The sequence below is a fragment of the Epinephelus moara genome, chromosome 5, assembly GCF_006386435.1.
Source record: "Epinephelus moara isolate mb chromosome 5, YSFRI_EMoa_1.0, whole genome shotgun sequence".
Lineage (NCBI taxonomy): Eukaryota > Metazoa > Chordata > Actinopteri > Perciformes > Serranidae > Epinephelus > Epinephelus moara.
Window position 1 is genome coordinate 40157070 of NC_065510.1, and position 21116 is coordinate 40178185.

The 21116-nt window shown below is 41.1% G+C and overlaps 1 protein-coding gene across 3 annotated transcripts in view; it reads right to left on the minus strand.

The window, feature by feature from the left end:
• Positions 1-21116, minus strand: part of slit2 (slit homolog 2 (Drosophila)) — a 126501-nt gene that overhangs the window by 88635 nt on the left and 16750 nt on the right. The window lies entirely within an intron of this gene.

Sequence of the window (21116 nt, forward strand, 5' to 3'; positions counted from 1 at the left end):
GGAGAAGTAATATAACGAGTAGTGTAACGAATTACTGTTGGAAGGGAGTAATAAGTAATGTGATTACCTTTGAAAAGAATAATGGATTACATTTTCAAAGTAACGGGCCCAACACTGGCAGTTGATGATGTGGGTGTACTACTAGCTGGATGGGTAAGTTACTGAGGAGGAAGGGGGTATACTCTCCTACATGTTCCAGTGGCTTTTTTGCCGATAGGTGGGTAACAGCTAAAATATTGTATAGGCTACCTGCATATACTCTCCACTACACCACTGTTAAAAATACACCAACATATCAGTGTTGAAACATTACTTTAGGGGGAAACTAGTGCTTATTTTCATTATTGATAAATCTGCCCATTATTTTCTGAATTAATCATTTTGTCGATGTCTTCAAATTATCTGTTTTCTCCAACCAAAGAGCGTGTATAAAACTTAACATGTTAAGGTTTTTTTTGTCACTGAAGAATATCATTAGATCCTCACAACTGGAATGAGAGATTGTTTAGCATTTTTGTAAAGGAAATTAATATAACGATTGCAAATAAAACCACAGAGGGCATTTTTAACAGGCAGAAATTATGACCCATATTTGTGTTTTTTGACCTGTGGAGGCTGTAGTACTGGAGCAAAGGAGGAAATCAGGCGACATAGCGCAAAGAGCGAAAAAAATCTACTTGTGGTGGGTGGTGGATGAGTCAAACAAGCACCGGACTTTGATCCAGGAGGTTGGTATTTGTGCCCCGTGTGAAAACAAAAGTCAGTGTAGAGTTTAACTAGGAAAAATATAGTATGTTGACGTTGACACGTGAGATTAATGAAGTTACCTTAATAACAACCGTCCTGATTTTAGGCCAAACCATGAAGTTTTTTTCTAAACCTAACCATGCAGTTTCTCTGCAACCGCAACTGTTTCATAACTTTACTTACGTGTTTAAAATTGCGACTGTTAATGGTCGGCGTAGTATTCTGTCGTCTACTGGTAGGAGTGCTTTTTTTAGTAAACTTTCCTGCGGGAAGTATTCAGAGGTATGGACGTATGATTAATGTGATCGTATGAGTTGGAAGACTTGTTGAACATCACATCACTACATTGCAAATGAAGTACACAACTTAACTTGTACTTAAAGGGAAATTTCGGTTTATTTCAACCCGTCCTATCGTCCTAAATTTGTTTCAAGTCACTAGTGACATAGAAATAATAGTTAGCATGTTAGCCGTTAGCCTAGATACAGCCGTAGCATCAGATCTGTTAAAACGTAATTGAACGGGCATCCCTTCAAGTGCAAAGTTAGTCCACTAAACAACCTTTTTCTCCACAAAGACCGCCTCATATCGTTAGGATAAATGTCAGAGAACATATAGAAAACGACATGTAAACGTGTTGTCTTACCTTACCGGTGTGCTGCCATGTTTGTTTACCATTTAGCTCTGCTTTCCAAAGCGCGGCCGAAATATATCTCGCGAGCTCTAGATAAAGCCCAGCTGGATACTACTCCAGGTGGAGGTGTCTCGTCCTCGGTCACATCCAGACCTTGAAAATAAGGCTGCAACCGGTCCCATTCCTTGCAACAGAGGCATTCCTCTTCTGTGGGCACTGGGGCACAGCATTCACAGGTACACCACCAATCTCCAGAGCTACGCAGCCTTGCAGCAGCCATTCCTCCTCTCTCGTCCTCTACCTGTTGCGCCTCTCTCTCTCTCCTCCTCCGTTCTTCAATTTCACGAAGCTCTTCGTCAGTGTATTCTGGCTCAAATAAATAAGGGCGGCCATAAAACTCTGCAAAATCAAATTCCTCCTCCACAAAGTCGAAGTCTGGCAAAAAGTCAGCCATTATTCGATAAATCTTTCATAAAATAAATGAATGAACCTTTCAGGCTACTGTCCGGTTTAGTGTTGCACGGTATACCGGTACTAAAATAGTACCGTGGTACTAGAGTATTCCAAACGGTACTATACTGCATTTGGAAAATACTGGTACTTTTTAAATTGATTCAATTCATTCATTTATTTAATTCATTTATGCACACAAACGCCTTCCTTGTTCCTATTGGAGCATATATTGCGCAAGTGGTGTGTATGACAACACCTGTATCAACATTCGCAGCTGGCGTACGTGAAAAAAGATAAGAGAAAGTCTGCCTCGCAAAGGGAGACAACACAAACTTGGTAGAGAAAGTCTGCCTCGCAAAGGGAGACAACACAAACTTGGTGGAACATTTGAGTTACCAAACCGTAACGTCCGTACCGAGGTACTTACCGAACCATGATTTTTTTGGTACCGTTACACCCCTACTATTTATTGTTCTAAAGGTTTGTATCCAAAAGGACTTTTCCTTAGGAAAAGTACCGAAGAGTATCGAAAAGTATCGAAATTCATATTGGTATTGGTACCGAAACAAAGATTTTGGTATCGTGACAACACTAGTCCGGTTCTGCCTTGCAGCTGCTGCAGCGTGTTCTCGTGAGATTTCAGGCACGGTATGAGATCGCTGCTGATATTTCGGCCGCGCTTTGGGAAGCAGAGGTAAACGGTAAACACACGGTAAGGTAAGACAACAACTCTGAAGACCACCTAAATGTGGAATGTTAGTATATAGGCTTTCCACATCGAGAGGCGATGGCCGCCCTTATTTATTTGAGCCAGAATACACTGACGAAGAGCTTCGTGAAACTGAAGAATGGAGGAGGAGAGAGAGAGAGGCACAACAGGTAACGTTAGAGGACGACAGAGGAGGAATGGCTGCTGGAAGGATTTAGCTCTGGAGATCGGTGGTGTAACGTTACCTGTGAATGCTGTACCCCAATGCCCACAGAAGAAGAATACCTCTGTTGCAAGGAATGGGACCGGTTGCAGCCTTAGCTAAATGGTAAACAACAAACATGGCACCACACCGGTAAGGTAAGACAACACATTTACATGTCGTTTTCTATATGTTCTCTGACATTTATCCTAACGATATGAGGCGGTCTTTGTGGAGAAAAAGGTTGTTTAGTGAACTAACTTTGCACTTGAAGGGATGCCCGTTCAATTACGTTTTAACAGGTCTGACGCTACGACTGTATCTAGGCTAACGGCTAACATGCTAACTATTATTTCTATGTCACTAGTGACTCGAAACAAATTTAGGACGATAGGAGACCGGTTGAAATAAACAAACAAATTTAGGACGATAGGAGACCGGTTGAAATAAACCGAAATTTCCCTTTAACTTGAATAAAATCTGCTCCTTCCTAAGGCACAATGCAAATTTTTTTTAATAATCATACAAATTCAAAAACTGAACAGAAAAGGACATTTTACTAACAAGTGTTAATCACTGTATACTGAGCTATAACATATCAAAAGGCCTTTGTCAACAAACTAAGGCTCCTCTGAAAGACTGTTAAATTGATGGTTTCTACAACAACCTCTGACGTACAAGAGATCTTTGAATTATGACCATATGTTTGTAATTTATGTTCCTTCCAAACATCAACAGACCATCTTTTCTCAAAAATGAAGGACAATTTCCATCATGGATACTGCACTGCACACAGTGTACTAGTCAATAATACATATTTTGTTTGATGAGGAGGCTCCAATGGGTGGGCTGTTTAAAATACATGTACACACACACACACACACACACACACACACACACACATACACGAGTGGTCATGGAGGACAAACAGCGATCAAACGTCTGATCCCTCTCGTCTGACTCTCTTTCATCTTTGCATGCTAATTAACCTTGACCTGAAACCTCCCAGCGCTTAATTGCTACCATGGAAACGGCTGCCATTTGCAGAACTGTCCCACACACTCTTCCACACTCATATAAACACACACACACCAAACGCACAGTTCAATTAGACCCATCCATTCTGCTTGACTAGCAACAGTCATCACCATCAGCCCATCAGATATCACCTGTCTCTGTCTGTTTCTGCCTCATCGACTCATAGAGATGAAGAGGAGCTGGAGGCGGAGAGGAGGAGGATGGCACAAAGAGAGGAAATAAAGGAGTGTACACTGTATTAATATGAAGGACATAAAAAACAGAAATAGATAAAGCTCTGTATTGGTGGGAGAAGTTTTCAGATGCTTTACTTAAGTTAACGTACCACTAACACAACATTAAAAGTACCCCATTACAAGTAAAAGTCCTGCATTCATGTTAAGTAAAAGTACAGAAGTATTCTCAGCTAAATTTACTTAAAGTATCAAAAGTGAAAGTTCTTGCTCTGCTTTAAAATGTCCCCTGTGACTGTTCTATAATAGTAGATAACATTATTAAATTGAAATTGTTTAATTGTTTAAAATTCAGTGATACATGACAAATGCCAATATGGCATTTTTTTATAAACTATTTTTGTGTAAATAAACAACTAAACGATTAATAAAGTTGCTGAATAAATTTCAGTTGATCAGCTAAATGATTAATCTTCTCATTATTGCTGCTCTACTTTACAGCGGTGTGGACTCAAGTCACATGACTTTGACTTGAGTCAGACTCTAGTCACAGTTTGCTGACTGTAGACTAAATTTGACAAAATCAATAAAGACTTGAAACTCAACTTGGACTTTAAAACCAATGACTCCTGACTTCATTTGAACTTGAGCTGTTTGACATGAAAACACTTGAAACCTTGCCCCAAACCAATTTGGAAAGAGGATGTTATTGACATTTTTCTAATATGTTATGAGTTAAATAGACAGGACAGAAACATGCAAAATTTATTTAGTTGTGGTGCTGGTTATTAGTGCCATATGCAATGAAAGTGCAATGTCAGCACTACTTTTTTAGTGATTAAGTTGAGTTGCACTTTTTGTAACAATTGTGTTTTAAAAAATAATACTAAATACAATATTTTAAAAAGCATTCCAGATTTTTGTAAATTATACATATTATTATTCTGTCGTTAAAATGGCATAACATTTGTTGAGGAGTGCATTATGACTTGTTTAAAACTCGAATGTTTAGAACTTGGGACTCGTCAGTCTTGACTTGAAACTTGCTTGTCTTGACTTTGGGACTTGATTTTGGACTTGTCAATCTTGACTTGGGACTTGACTCAAGCAATCCGGTATCACTTTGAAGTTGTCGAAAACCAGTATTTGGTCAGTGATTTCCGGCGTCAGACGGCAATGAAAAAAGCCATCCTTTCACGTTGGCATGATACACAACCAGTCGCCGTTATTGTTTAACGACACTCAGCAGCGTCAGGGGTAAATGCAACAGGACAACAATGAAAGTTAAGGCAGGGGAAGTCCGATTAGGGAAGGTGAGAGATGTGGTAGATGGGTTCAACGTGACTTTCAGCAGAGAGGCTGGTGTTTGCTTCCCAAAAGATTGTAAAGCCAAACCCAGTTCTTTTTTTCTAAACCCAACTACGTGCTTTTTTTGCCTGAACCCAACCACATGAATGTTTTGGCAAAACCTTACCATTTGTGCTTGTTGTTGAGGGAAAAAAAAAGGTCAACTTGCAGGGTTGTACCGACATAGTGCGTTTATATTGAATGAGACTGTATGCAGACTGTACACTTCCGGTGAAAACAGAAGTGTATTTTGAAAACAGACAATGCATGTAACAGGCCAAAGTTGTCACGGCGTCCCAGAACGTCAACAACTAACGCACTCAGGGTACCTTGCACGTCATTTCTCAACGGGGAAAGTCCATGACAAAACGTCGATATGTGACAAGGTTTGAATGAGAATGTCTTGAGTCAGGACTTGCCTGTCTTGATTTGGGACTTGACATTGGACTCATCAGTTTTGACTTGGGACTGTACTTGAGACTGAATTAACATACAGTTAGGTGGTTTAATTCAGTGGTTCCCAACCTGGGGGTCAGGGGATAAATCTGGTGGTGTTGGCCCTCCAAATGAATTTGTTTTCATTTTTTTGGGACTTTCCTCAAATCTTTTCATTTTTTTGTCCAATATTGGATGATTTTACCTCTTTGGCCCTTAACAGTTAGCTAATTAAAACCATCCGATAGTTTGAGGGCATGTCTGTCTTGGGTAAAAAAAACAAAACCTAGTACTTATCAAATATAATGGAGGACATACAATAATTCACTCTGTCGGGAAAAAATAAAAAGTAACATAAAACAGATAAACTCAAATGAAGTACATCTGCTGTACTATGAAGTGCACTCATTCATTCATTCATCTTCTAACCGCTTCATCCTCTTGAGGGTCGCGGGGGGGCTGGAGCCTATCCCAGCTGACATCGGGCAAGAGGCAGGGTACACCCTGGACAGGTCACCAGACTATCGCAGGGCTGACACATAGAGACAAAGAGACAGACAACCATTCACGCTCACATTCACACCTATGGACAATTCAGAGTTATCAGTTAACCTAGTCCCCAATCTGCATGTCTTTGGACTGTGGGAGGAAGCCGGAGTGCCTGGAGAGAACCCACGCTGACACGGGGAGAACATGCAAACTCTGCACAGAAGGGCTCCCACACCCGGGATCGAACCGGCAACCCTCTTGCTGTGAGGCCACAGTGCTAACCACCACACCACCGTGCCGCCCCCGTACTATGAAGTTGTACTTGCGTAAATCTACTGACTTCCTGTCCACCACTGCAGATCTGTAAGATGTGCTGAGAATTCTAGCAACACTAGAAAAAAAAAACTGCTTGCTGCAAGAAAAATAAGAGTTTAAAAAAAGGAAATGAGAGCATTTGAAGGTAAGAGGAGTCACAGAAGGAGAAAAGCAGCTCAGCTGAAATGCTATAAAAGTCAGCCAAGCCAACCCAATGGCTGCTATCTCCCAAGAGAGCTGATTGAGGGAAATGAAGCAGGAGATGGGAGCGCCACCATAATTTTAGAAATGCAGATTTAAAGTATTTCCCTCACTCTGTCTCATACCAACTGCAGGATGACACAATGGGACTGTAACACACACACACTTATATAGACTCAGTTCAAATGAGGCTTGTCATGCCTGCAACACTGAACTTATGAACCCCCAGAAACCTGCATGGGACCTGCATGCTACAAACACACACAACACTGGTATTATTACTTGTGGTTTTTGTCTGAACATGCAGGTTGTCAGGCGGTAATGTGTTGTGGTTAATAACTCTTTCCTCTCCTCCCTCCTTCCCTCCCCCTCTGTCCCATCACTCCCTCCCTCCCTCCCTCCTCTCTTTTCCTCCCACTTTACGTATTCCAGGTGCTGAAGACTGAAGGAATTCTGCCTACTGCTGTTAAGGGTCATGACACACACAAACACACTTTAAACTACGGCCAAATCATCTTAACCTAGCCTCTAGCATGCTTGAAGCAAAGTAGACTGCACTGCCACTGATTTATTCTGGGCCACTGATGAAGCTGGAGTTTGTCAAGTTAGATGCCTTTATGACTCTGATGCTTTGAATTCTGCTCTTAAAAGTCAATGTAAAGATGGCAATTGGAGAGTTTTATGGAGTGACTCAAGTACCAAATAAAACTTTTAAAAAGTCATCACCAAATGTTTTGTCAGACTCTTATTCTCATTAACTTTTTCTTTAATCGGATGCATAACTGAAATACTCATTTTAATCATTTAATTGTGTTCATGTTCATGTATGTTATTTAGAAAAGTTTGTGCATGGCCTTTTGTATTTAAGAAGTTTGGAACATTCGGTGGAATTAGAAAACAAAAAGATTTTTGTAGAAAAGCACGATTTTTAATAATTGTGGCAATTTATTCATATAATCTGTTTTGGAAAAGTTTAGTACAGCTGTTTGTGTGAAGACAAATCCAACACAGATGCATCTGAGAGGTTATTTTCAGTTATTTTGTTGAATAAAACAAAAAGGGATTTTTTTGTTGCTGTTGAAATGCATAATAGGCAATTTTCTCATATATTTTCTTTTATGGATGAAACGTTTTTGCACATCTGTTCGTGAAAAAACAAATTAACCACCAGATGCATCTCAGACGTTTGGGTTATTTTGTTAAATTAGAAAGATTTTTGTAGAGAAACATTGAAAAGTTTTAGCCAAAACCTCAGCAGCTCTCATTTGGTGACGTAGAAGAGTTTTATAATTCAACAGCAGGGGTTATGTGCAGGTGAACAGTCAGTTTGACTTACAGGAAATTAATGGGAACACACATGGGGAACAGTGGAAGTTTTACTAAAAAGGGGAACTCCACTTTCTTTTCCGAAACAAATCCACAGCTCACACTGTCCAGTACTGTACAACACAGATTCAAGCAGAGCAGACGATATCCTCAGCTGCTAAGATGTCTGGGAAACACCAACTGTTACCTAGCGGGTCACTACGACAACTCTGACAGGAATCTTATGTGCACTGTTGAACACACACACACACACACTGACAGAAACCCACCCACCCAGAGTGTTGCTTGTAATTATGAGAGCTGTAAAACAGGCTGACATCATTGCCTTGGGTTGCTCATTCCCTTGCTGCTTGTCTTTCAAATTATATTACAGTTACGTGTGCGTGTGCATGTGTGCGTGTGTGTGAGTGTGTGCGTGTTCAAAAGTAAACTGTCCAGGTGTTTAGGCTGCACTAACTTTCACTGTTGCCTTCTGTCCGTAACAACCTGGAACAGCCCAGCTCCTCCTCTTAATAATAAATTAAACTTTATTTTCTGCCTAACTCACCACGGAGACATCTCTAATCAGCTGCTCCACACACACCTACACAGGCTCGCAAAATAACTAAACAGTGAACTCATAGTCTGGTAGCGATATCAGCCGACGAATGTAAGAAGACAACATGAGAAAAATATGAAATAAGGGGAAATTCAAGGTAAAGCAGATAAACATGAAGGTGTTGTCATCATCAGTTTTGCTGCTGTTGTTATTGGGCTGAAATGTGAAAGGCACACAGTCAGAATTTTAAATGAAGGCATAAAAATGCAATCACAATTCAATAATAAGCAAACAGAAAAGAAGTATTCTGCTGCTAAGATGAGACGCAGAAAACGAGACAGATGTGGGACAAACGTCATGTGTAGTCCAGAAAAAAGAAACTCAAACGAAAACAGCTTGAATAATGAAAAACATAATCTGGTCTGATGTTGAGAAACCAAACTGTTAAAATTCCTCTTTGTGAACTCATAAATATGTCCTCCAATGAGCTGTCAAGACGCAGACGACCTCGACTTCTAATGTCTGACCTCTGACCAAGGAACAGGAAGAAACCTGCACACACACATTTTATCCTCTGCATCTCCTCTTGTTCTCGCTCCTCTGTGTTTCTGCATGTCTGCCAATAGTCCATAATTGAATTTCTCTGAATGATGAGGATCTGTCTTTGTGTTACTGTCAAGCAACAAGGCCGAATCCACACACACATGAAGAGAAGAGAGGTCATGAAGCCTCCAAAGTGTGTGAAATATTTAAGAGGGCCAGTGGGGGGAAAAAATGCTGTGTTTTGTTTTTGTGAAAGAGTGAAGAGAGGGAGACAGAGATGGAGAGAGAGCTTCTGGAGAACCATAAACCACAAAAGCTCTCCTTCGACTCGGCCCATTTAGGCCCATTTAGAGGCAACACACTTGCAAGAGAGCGAGAAAAAAAGAGAGGGGGAGGAGAGGAAGCGCAAGAGTGCCAGTTATTGTTATTACTAGACAGAAAAAACAGACAAGACAGACAGATGAAGTGTGAGGAGGAAGAAGCGATATGATATGATCAGAGTCCTAACTTGTCTTTGCATAGTTTAGATGATCACTCTTTCAGATAGCATCTGTTTTATCCTGCATTACCCAATCTTCCTGGCATCCTGTATGTATGTGTGTGTGTGTGTGTGCATGTGCCCAAGTACGTGTGTTCTCCTGCCTGACACTTGCTGAGAGGTCAGAGTTCTTAAGAGCAGCCGTCCAATTACTGGGGGCATGGCGTTGCCGTAGAGATGAGAGAAAACTGTAATTGGATAATGACACATCAGGGTTGGAACCTGTCATTAGACACTCGCAAAGGGGCGCACACACATAAACACTTGGGTATGTGCACACACACACACGCAGGTCGGGTACCAACCTGTGATTACAAACCTGCTGATCTATCACCAGCCTGCAGCTACACAGCTACAATATCACACTTTCCCTCCTTCTGTCTCTCACATTAATCTTTACAAATGCTTCATGTTTCATCTCCTCAGTAACATTCATTTTATGTATTATTGTGTTTTAATTTGAATTTTTATATCTCTGGCATTCAACAAGTTGGTTTCAAATCATTTTAAAACAGGAAATTCGGAACAGTGTGTAAAGTTTAAGGGGATTTAGAGGCATCTAGTGGTGAGGATTGCATGTTGCAACCAGCTGAAACTTCTCCCGCTCCCAGTTATCCACAGAAGTGTCCTCCTCTCCAAAACAAACACACCAGGTGATTAAAAAGGTAAAAACACTGAATAAAGCAGTTTTATGTTACAAATCTGTGTTTATCCAGCGCTGTTTGGCATGACGGAGACGGGCAATTAGCCCAGCACCACACCTTTTTACTCTGATAACTTAAGATCCAGATGTTCAGGAGGGTTTTATCGGAAATTGAATTACCTGCAGAGGTCTTCTCCTTTCCAAAACAAATGGACCACACGATAAAAAAACCAGTAAGACACTGAATAAAGCAGTTTCACATTAAAAAATCACTGTTTCTCTGATGCTGCTCAGCTCTACACACACAGACTGCTAGCCCAGCAGCTGCTAATGTGTTCTCACCTTTTTTTTCTCATAACTTAAGATCAGTATGTTCAGGAGGTTTTTACAGGGAGGTGAATTATCCACAGAGTTGTCCTCCTCCCCAAAATAAATGGATCCGGCAATCTAAACTGGTAAAAACACTGAATAAAGCAGTTTAGTTTTACAAAAAAAATGTTTTTTTTCCAATTCTCTTGTCGCAGAGCGGCTGCTAACTACAGTGACTGTTGCGAAAACACAAAATGCAAATGACCATATGTAGAGCCACTGTTTTGTTTGTCCATTGTGGGTTACTATAGAAATGTTGTGGTGCAACATGGCGATCTCCCGGGAAGAGGTATGGCTCATTCTAAGGTAACAAAAACAACAATTGTTATTTTCAGGTGATTAGACACCAAAAAAATCATACTTCTTATACTAAATTCCATTTCTGCCAATATATCCCCCTAAATCCTGCACACTGAACCTTTAAAGTGACAGCAACTGATGTGTTGTGGGTCTGTTCCTGGCCTGAGTCCCCACATTATGTAAACATAGTGCGTTTTAATGAGCCTGGGTCGCTGTGGTCAGTTCAAACACACTCAGCTTTTGGTGAAATAATGTGAGAGGCTCTAAACTTGTGAGCAACATCTCTGGGAGGAATCGCTGGTCAGCTCCCAGTTTCCTCTCTTGGTTCCTACTGCATCATTACCCTGGATGAGGGTCTTGCATAAGCCTCTCCAAACCAATGTGTTAGGCTCCGGAGAGAGGGATGGGTAGGGGAGTGAAGGGGGAAGTGTAGAGCAAGAAGGAGTATAAGAGGGAAAAGACTTAAGAGAAAGGTGCTGGAAAGAGAGATGGAAGATAATAGAGGAGCAGGGAGAGAGAGACGAGGAGGGGAAGAAAATGGGGGCGCAAAAAAAGACCAAGCGAGCAGGAGAGGCAGAGAGGGAGGGAGGAGAGGTTTTCTTTTGTGGTGGTTGGAGAGTGACAGGGGTGCCAATAGAGTGGCCAGCGATGACGGTCCCACTGGAGAATGCCGGCTATGCCAGTGGAGTGGCACTAATGGAGCCAGAGAGGGGATGCAGTTGCCTGCCCCGGAGGAGGGATATTGTGCAACTGGACAAGGCGGCTTGACACGGAGCCAAGATGGAGGATTAGAGGGGAGGGGGGGGAGGCACCCAGGGCAGAGAAAGACAGCCATGTTAGGTCTGCTGACTGATTGACATAAACTGAAACCTTTCTGTTTCCCATTTGACTGGCGAGACTGTGTGAGCGCTCAAAGTTTCTAGTTTTTGTTCTAGTTTGTGAAAGAGCAGACACTTGGTAGCCACTGTCAGTTTTCTCCTGGATTAGAATTAATAACCCCTTTAAATACAGTTTTCCACATGTGTTTGCCCTTCAGTGGCTCATCAAAGATGTTAAAATTGCTTTATTCCACAGAGCAACAGTTTAATAAAATCAGTATCATCATGATATTGCTCCTTGTTGAAGCTATATGATGTTTACAGTGAGCAACAATTTTAAACCCAAGACAGACAAAGATTCTAGATGTTTTATGCATCTTTCCCAAAATTCTTATATGTATAGGCTATATTTGGACACTTTGGGGTTCCCACAAGATTTTCTGCCTAAGTTGAAACTTTAGTACTGAGCACCATTCACAGTTTAGCAACATTACTGACAGGTAATATGTTGTCCGTTTACACTGATATTGTATACCACTGTCAGTCAAATCTGACCAAATCTGACCACAAGAAAATGTTGGCATTGTACGTTTTGGCAAAGCATGAATACATTACATTTGCACATTTCATACATATCATATCAACCTTCCTAAAGTGAGCTGACCTCGTCATCTGGAGGTGGAGGGGATGGTGGATGGAATGTCACCGAGGCGAACACCTGTCGAGCACTTGTTCTAGACCAACAAACAATTAAACTAAATGTGATATAGCAAACTATCACGGCATTTCCAGCAGCTTTTAAGGAATGAAATGCAGTTTTTTTACATCACTGCCTTTCGTGCTGGGATAGTGGTACCCAAAGAATTGTGTTTTTAATTAACAAGACATTTCAGCTTTACCTGTCGGCATAATGGCATGACGAGCAGTTGTTTGTCACTGTTCCTGTTTTTACTGGAACAACCGAACTTTTCCTGATGGCAAAGTGCTATGAAAAGCTACTGTTTTTTAGTAAAACATCGCTGCCTTTCCTACCGGATGCCATGAAAAGTATTTTTGTTTTACCGAGGCATGGCTGCTTTTTATGCTGGGATAGTGGCACAGATATCGCACCCTTTCTTTCTGTCTTGATGCCTGGTGGCATCAAAAGCGATTGTTTGTTACCCATATGTTGGTGCCTTTCCTGTTGGCGTAATACTATGAAAAGCCATTGATTTTTACCAAGATATTGCTGCTTTTCCTGCAGGAAGAGTGCCACGAAAAGCTGCTGTTTTTTAGTGAGACATTTCTGCTTTTCCTTTGACCCAAACATGACCTCTTTCTTACCATAACCAAATGGTTTTTGTGCCTAAACCTAACTAGACATTAACTACAGCCTTGTTGAAACATGAAGTTTCATTATATCCACTATATTATAGCGTGCAATTGTTACGTATTCATGCTTTGCTGAAATGTACAATGCCAATTTTTTTTCCGGTGACTGGGTTGCACAAACAATGAAATTTGAGTCTTGAACTCAAATAATGACTTAAATAATAACCAAGGATGTTTTATATTTAAATTAATGATATAGAGAGATAAGGTTGGAAATATGGCGTGGCTGGGCTGCACAATGTGAGTTTGTAACTTGCCTCCTAATCACCTTGTACAAAGCATGCACACACACACACACACACACACACACACACACAACAACAACTTCTCTACACTGATGCACACAGCATGCAGGGGTCAATATTGCTGAGTGGCTGTGATTGGGGTGAGTAGAGGAGCGTTGCATGATGAATTGTCCTGATTACTCCATAATCCCTCCCATAATTCACCGGCCGGACCGACTCATCCATCAATACAAGGCCTGGATCCATACCTGCAGATACCCTGGAGAGACAAACCGCTGCAGAGGGAGAAGGAGGTGCAGCAGAGGAGAGGAAATAGTTCTCAGCTGCGTCACAGCAGTGTTAACATTGTATTATTAAGTTAAGCACTGAGGCTAAAGCGAATGAGAGGAGGAGAGGAAGTAGGCATTAAAAAGAGGCGAGGGAAGCGGAGAGGATGCAGGATGATTTAGCGGCTTTGTTGGGGGGTATTACCGCACACGGTGACCCTTAATCACACACAAGCAAGGCAAGGAAATGCTTTGATGATCTGGAAGACCTCACACGCACACACGTAGATTCACACACGCTCTGCTATCGTAACTACCTGCTTCCAGGTAAGCTCTTCCTGGCGTTGGATAGGTATGTAACCCCACCCCCCTCCACACTCAGGTTACGCACGTACACACACACTCACACACCTGGGCACTTCTTTCTGACAGACATGCTGGCTCCAGGCTTCAGGCTACCTGCCATCTACAGTAAGTACTGACATACCTCTCTCCTCTCCTTTCCACATGACTCTCCCCTCTAGCTCTCCTCCTTTCTTTACTTTCTCTGTCCCTCACTTTCTACCACCGCCTTGCTTTTTTTTTTCTTCTTTTCACAGCTCGCCCACAATAGAGAAAACACTTCTGTCTTCACCTCAGTAAATTCCTCCCTGCTCTTTTTTTTCCACACCATTTAAGAGCGCAAACACATCTCTAATCTTTCTTTTAAATACCCTTCATTCATTCTGTCTGTATCGACCCCTCCTCTCCCTCTCTCTCCCTCTGTCTCTTTTTCCAGGCGTAACTCTCGCTCCTTCTGTAATCTGATGGGCAGAGCAGCACCGTCACTGCTGGCATGTCCATTATCCTGGATATCTCATCGGTTGACACTGACGCTCCCTGACCTTTCACATAGGAGCCCCGAACTTTGACACTCACACACCCTGGTGCGACAGGTGATTAATTGAGCTACATTCAGTGTACCAAATTGAGCAACATGAAGTGGAAATTAGTTTAGAGATTCAACAAGAGATTTTGCATTAATTACTTTCATATTTTTTATCAGGTTTCAATTTTAGGTTTAGAAGTAATACTGAAATGAAAAGAAGAGAGTTAGGGGTTGTGATAAGATGTCACTTTCTTTAAAGTCGCATGTGGTAAATAATATGCACATAGTGTCTGAAAATGGTCAGATGGAAAAATCGTTTTTGTCCTTTTGATGCCGCTGTACAACAAAGTGACTTAGGGTAACATAAACAAATGAAGAGGAAGATCTTTAATTTTGGAAAAAGAATAAAAGGACAGCAAAGAAGACCTTTTATGTGTATGTGTGTGTATATATATTTATGTTTTCCCTTTGAATACAGAGTTTATGATTAAATGTTCCTTTTTATGTGTCATGTTGACATAAACATGATGTTTTTGTGAGAGCACAGCTGTGATATGTCTGCACAGAGAGCAGAGTGGACTCTACAGGGACTGCAGACTGTTTATTAGATGGAGTCTATCCTTTCTAAAATATTATAAACAGCTCTGAGCAATATGATTCAAAAGCACGACAAACTACAGCCTCCAAAATGATCAACACCTCTGTAAAACTGTTTAAACAAAAACCCCAAACATTTCAACTTTCGTGACAGCAGGATTATTGCAGGACAGCCTGGTCTCACTCACAGGGCGTCAGAATACTCCGCTTGGGCAGTGCCTCTTGCCCTTTAGCATCCGTGTGAGACACACTGGACTTGAAACCAACTCCAGTGTAAACCCATCTGCGTCATAATTAGATGTTCAGAGCAACAGATGTAGTTTAAAAAGTGTGAAAGTCCACATAGGGTGGGTGGGAAAAGATGGATCAAGCACAGGACCATAGGTGTAGATTTCAGGGGGGGCGCAGGGGACACATCCCCCTTAAATATTTAGAACATGTGCAGTTATCCCCCAAAATAGAAATGTGAACGCAGCAGAGGACTTGTATATCGACAAAATTAAAGATATGTACACCATACTTATTGGTGCATAAAAGAAATCACCAAAATGCAGGAAATTTAATGTTTGATGTTTAACATTCAAACCCCCCCCCGTTTAAAAAAACCCCCAAAACCTAAGTGAGTCAACTCATGTGACTTATCGCCGACATTTTCTGCATCAAGATACAATGCAAAAGGCTACCCACAGTGTCATTTTATGCCAGGGCTTCTGCCCAAGCATCAAAATATGACTGGTCGGGGTGAGATCACATTGTGCAGGACTGTAGACTGCATTAGTTTTAGCTAGGTGTACCTAATAAATTGGCAACTAAGTGTATTTAATGTAAAATCTAAGATGCTCTTTTCCACTGCTAATGTTTCCAGTTCAAATAAATTAATTAATTAATGATTAATAGTTAATGAAAAAAAGCTGCACAGAGCGGAACACACATACACACACACACATGCACACACACACACACTTCGTGGACTCCATTCAGAAACAAGTTAGCTCTAGTTGTGGTAAAAGTCAAGTAGGGCGTTCCATATCTTTACATTCTGTCTGTATAACATAATCTTTTGTACTGGTGCCCTCTGAATAATGCCAGTTCGGCTTTGGCAAGCCTTCTCCGAAACGCTTAAAGGATGAATTACAGCATTGTGTCGGGATCTGAATGGCCAAATCACTTCTTAGGAATGAGTGGCCTTGAGCAATTCAGATAGGCAGTCATGTGATGTTCGTATGATGGCAAAGCGAGTGAGTCACTGACACTCAACACCTCAGCACGCTGTTGTAACTGTTGGTTTGCACTCAAGGTGATTCATAATGTGTGCACAGATGACATGGAAATATCAGAAAACACACAAACTCAACCTCAAGAAAGAAAAATAAAATCTCGACTCACATTTTCCTGTTTGGCTGGGTGCGATCTGTGTGATCCAAGAGTCCTAATGAAAACATTTCTTGGACAATATGTCTTTGTATGTGCTGAAAAGATCTGAAAGGAGCTGCTTTCTTGTGTGAGTGTGTGCATGTGAGTGTGTGTGAGAGAGAGTTTTTATTATATCTGTTAAAGTGCATTCAGAGAAACAGGAGGGGGCAGGAAATATTGCTGAATGGTAAAGCGGTGGGTTTGTGCCAGTGTGCGTCTGTTTGTTAGATAGAGAGAAAAAGAGAGAGAGAGAGAGAGACAGAGAGAGGGAGGCCCATCCACAGACGCCTCGGGCTGCAAAGGCTTAACTTCATTTCCTTGGACAGACATAATGGCAGATATTTGCATACCCTATGTACACAAAGTCAGTGGCCAAATATCTTCTAATCCAAAACACGGCGACTAACCTTGCTACCAGCAGATACTGATCTTTTTAAAGGCAGCAACTCAAATAATCCCTTTCAACATCGACTGGAATAACCGGCAGGAATTTAGTTTATTCCTGTTTCCCCCATGAACATCACAAAACAGGCTGCGCTCATAAACTGCTGGTACGTTTTCCTATGGCAAGTAATGCATGCAAATTTGGACATATCCCACCTAATCTGAAAGGCTGCAATCATGTGATCAATGCGCTGACGGGAGTAAACTAGGAAGCAGTCCCCCATGGTCTTGTGTGGAGGCAAATTGGGCTGGTGGTTCGGTCACATAAACTGTGGATTTTATCCCAGGACTTTGCTACGGAGACGTGTGATTGGAACTGTGTGAACTTGACGTCATTTTAAAGTACGTCCTCACTATGTTTTTTTTTAAAACCTAACCACAGTAACTTCACTTAACCAAAACTTATGTCGGTAACTTTATGTTAATTACGTAACTGTATGTTAATGATAAAACAGCATCCGTGGGGCTCTAATTCTCAGGACACCATAGAAACTGTTGTGTCTGCATTTTTGTAGGATATCATATGACCCGTTCTATGAGGATAAGCTGCACGAAAGGGTCAATGGGGTCTCGATGCCAGTTATTGAGATTAGCTTCAGAGATAACAATGTATAGATAAAAGAACATGAAGTTCACCAACTTTTACTGACCTTCTGACAATAAAAGTATGAAAGGCAAAGCAATAAAAAAGACAACCAATCATACACACACCACACATTAGCTAGTGTAGCATCATATTTTATTTTATTCTTAAAAATGATTTCAAATTATATTGCACTTGAAAAGCACATTTTGGAAAATGTACCTGGTTGGATTACATTAAACATTAAACCTATATTCAGTATCATAACACACATTACTACTCAGAAATATACCTGGTCTAGAACTACATGACCTTATAGAATGAAATGAACTAATTCATTCCTGCATGTGTGTGATATTTACAGGCACCATGGTGGTGCAGTGGTGAGCATTGAGGGAGCAAGAGGGCTCCTGGCTCGAACCCAGGATGGGGGGTTCGAACCCCGGGATGGGGGAGCCCCTCTGTGCAGAGTCTGCGCAGGTTTTCTCCAGGTACTCCGGCTTCCTCCCAGAGTCCAAAGACATGCAGGTTAAATGGTGACTCTAAATTGTCCGTAGGTGTGAATGTGAGCAGTTATCTGTCTCTATGTGTCAGCCCTGTGACAGTATGGTGACCTGTAGCTCCCCCAGCGACCCCTAATAGGATAAGCGGTTAGGGAAAATGAATGAACGAATGGATGTATAAAATCTACTGGGAAATTTGGTTTCCTTAAAAAAAGGCAAAATTGTGTTTATATAAAGCCAATCTGCAACAACATTTTAAAGACCCAGTAAAGTAAAAAATAATTTCCTCCTGTTTTAATCCTGTCAATTTATCTCTTGTTACAAGTTAAATATATGTCAAAAACCTGTATAAAAATATTTTTACATATAAATCCCTGTCTTCTCTCTTTCTGTAAAACTAGGTACAACAGTTTCAAATGTTTGATGACTCATACTGCACTCAGAGACGTTTACAAATTCATACAATCAAATGAGACTCTGGGCAACTAGCTTGCCACTCCGGCCTTACAAAACGGCCCTTCACTGCTTGTAGGTTGTAGTAGCTAACAGAGCAATATGGAGAGAGATATGAGGAGATGGTTTGTTTGGATATCAGGGCAAAACCTTTGTTTTCATTTCCAAAACAATGTGGCGGAGGTCTAATGCTGTCATCTCTCCCTCGTCTTCCTCCTGATCTAACAGTTAGGGAGAAGTGTGCGGAGCCAACAGTCTGCTGTAGCTCCGCATCGTGCTGAATTTGAAGAACGCTCTCTTCTTAGCAGTCCAATCAAATGTGAGGGATCTGATCCAAATCCCTCTTGTAACTGTACTCTGCTCAAATATTCCATTTCACTGGGAAATACGTCACAGTATAGAAACTAAAGACGCTTTCACTTCCCTTTCACAGGGACATTTTTATCAACATAAAAAGGGAAAAAAAAAGAATTTTGTAAAATGCAAAGTACTCATATTTACTCTATTTGCAAAACATTCATTGACAACATTTTTATTTGTTTTCTTACAGTAGTCATAGTACTACAATACCTTCTGACAGAAGAAAGAAATATCATATTCTCAGTGGCATTTAAAATGCGAATCTCTGGTGTCAAAGGCCTGCACTTTGTATGTATACTATCCAACCCGAAAAATAGTTTGTTTTACTACAAAAAAAAACAAAAAAAACACAAACACATAATCTTAGCAGCTATTATGCCTCTCTAAAAAGACGACTGGAAAAACAAGTTTGTACTAAATAAACATAACTTCAGGGTTGAATTTTCTTTTAAATGAATAAAGGTGACACCATACTGCATGAATAGAGAGGTCTTATAAATGCATCCTTTAATGGCTGCTCAGTTAATCATTGTAAGCCCTTTTAATGTATTGTTTTTTTAATACTCGTTGCATTTAGTTGTTCTTTGTAAAATGTTATATGTTGATCCTGATAAAGGCTGCGGTGGTCTCATAATGGAATTTTTTTTACAATTGTTTGAACTTAGAATAAAATATCCCCGCTGGTACCATTAGAGGATACACAGCTGTTACAAGTTTAATTTATCATGATTTTTGTTAATGAGAGGGAGGAGATTTCCCCCTCCTTGCTTCTATAAATCACCTCCTGCTTAGATCTCCTGACTGGAACATTCTTCACCTTTGACCTCTGTAGGACCCAGAGGTCGTTGTCTCTGTGGCAACTAAAACACCCAGCATGCTCTGTCTTAATTAAAACACATTATTTAGTCAGAGAAAATTTCATCTTCTCTACCTCTGACCCCTGTCTTCCTCTTTCTTTCTCCTCCTCGTCCTCCCTCTGTGTCAGTTAACTGTCGACACGCTGGGAAAGCCCACGTCTCCTGAAAGACGCCTGCGACCAGTGTGCTGAGCCTGTCGTCTCGGCCGAGGTGGTACGTGTGTGTGTGTGTGTGTGTGTGTGTGTGTGTGCAGCAGGGTTAAGCTCTCACAGAAGACAAAGCCACAACCTTTGAGGCTGCTAAGCAACAATGCTGCCTGGTAAAGCCTCATCAGGGCACCGTTTAGCAGAGGATTAGGGACTATTACACACACATAAACACACACCCAAAAACGTAGCCTCATCAGCTCATTAATTCAAACCCCCAGACCACTTAAACTCAGGTTTAATGTGTGTGAGACCTGAAGTCCACTCATTTTCCTCCTCTCAATCAACTCGTCCATGTTGACTCTCCTTCTCAGTGGAAGGATGATGAAGGACTGAGGCACAACTAACTTCCCTTCAGTTTTTTCCTCTCTTTGTTTTCCTCTATCGCTCTATGTCTCTCAATTTGTCGACGCTCAGGCAAATTAACACAGGAAAGCCAAAGTTGAAGGAAAACACACAAACACCAGTGGACAAACATTGATAAAGTAACCTGGAAAGCTGTTGCTGAGGGACATTTGCCAACCAGAAAAACAACACACACACACACACACACATATAAATACACACAAACCCTGTCCCATCAATCTGGCCTCATACTCAAGCATAACCAGACTTTTCAGCTGTGGAGGCAGTGACCCATTCTCTTATCCTCCCATCACCCCATCCCTTCATCAACCCCTCTTTCATCTCTCCCTCTTTCATCTCACTACTGATTTCTGTCCAGCAAAGAGGGAAGAGAGAGAGAGAGAGAGAAAGAGCTGGCAGGCAAGAGGGAGAAGAGAGTAGAGGAAATGTCACACAAATATATTTGTTCACTGCATAGCGTCAGCATTGTGTCATCTGCATAGCAATGGAAAATAACAATCATGTTGTATTGAATAATTTCATCTAAAGGGAGCATCATAACAGAGCTGCAAGAATTGAATAGATCATCTGGAACCACTGATTGTGTTGCACTTATTTTGCACTGGTCCTGGCATCTTTGCATCCCATGAAAGAAATTGATTTTACTTGGTAATTCAATTTTGTATAATTGTTTTGTTGATATGTGTTTATCCTAGTTAACTGTTTTTTACTTGACACCGTTTTAATATTCATGATCACCACTGGCAACAAGGAAAAGAAGAAACAG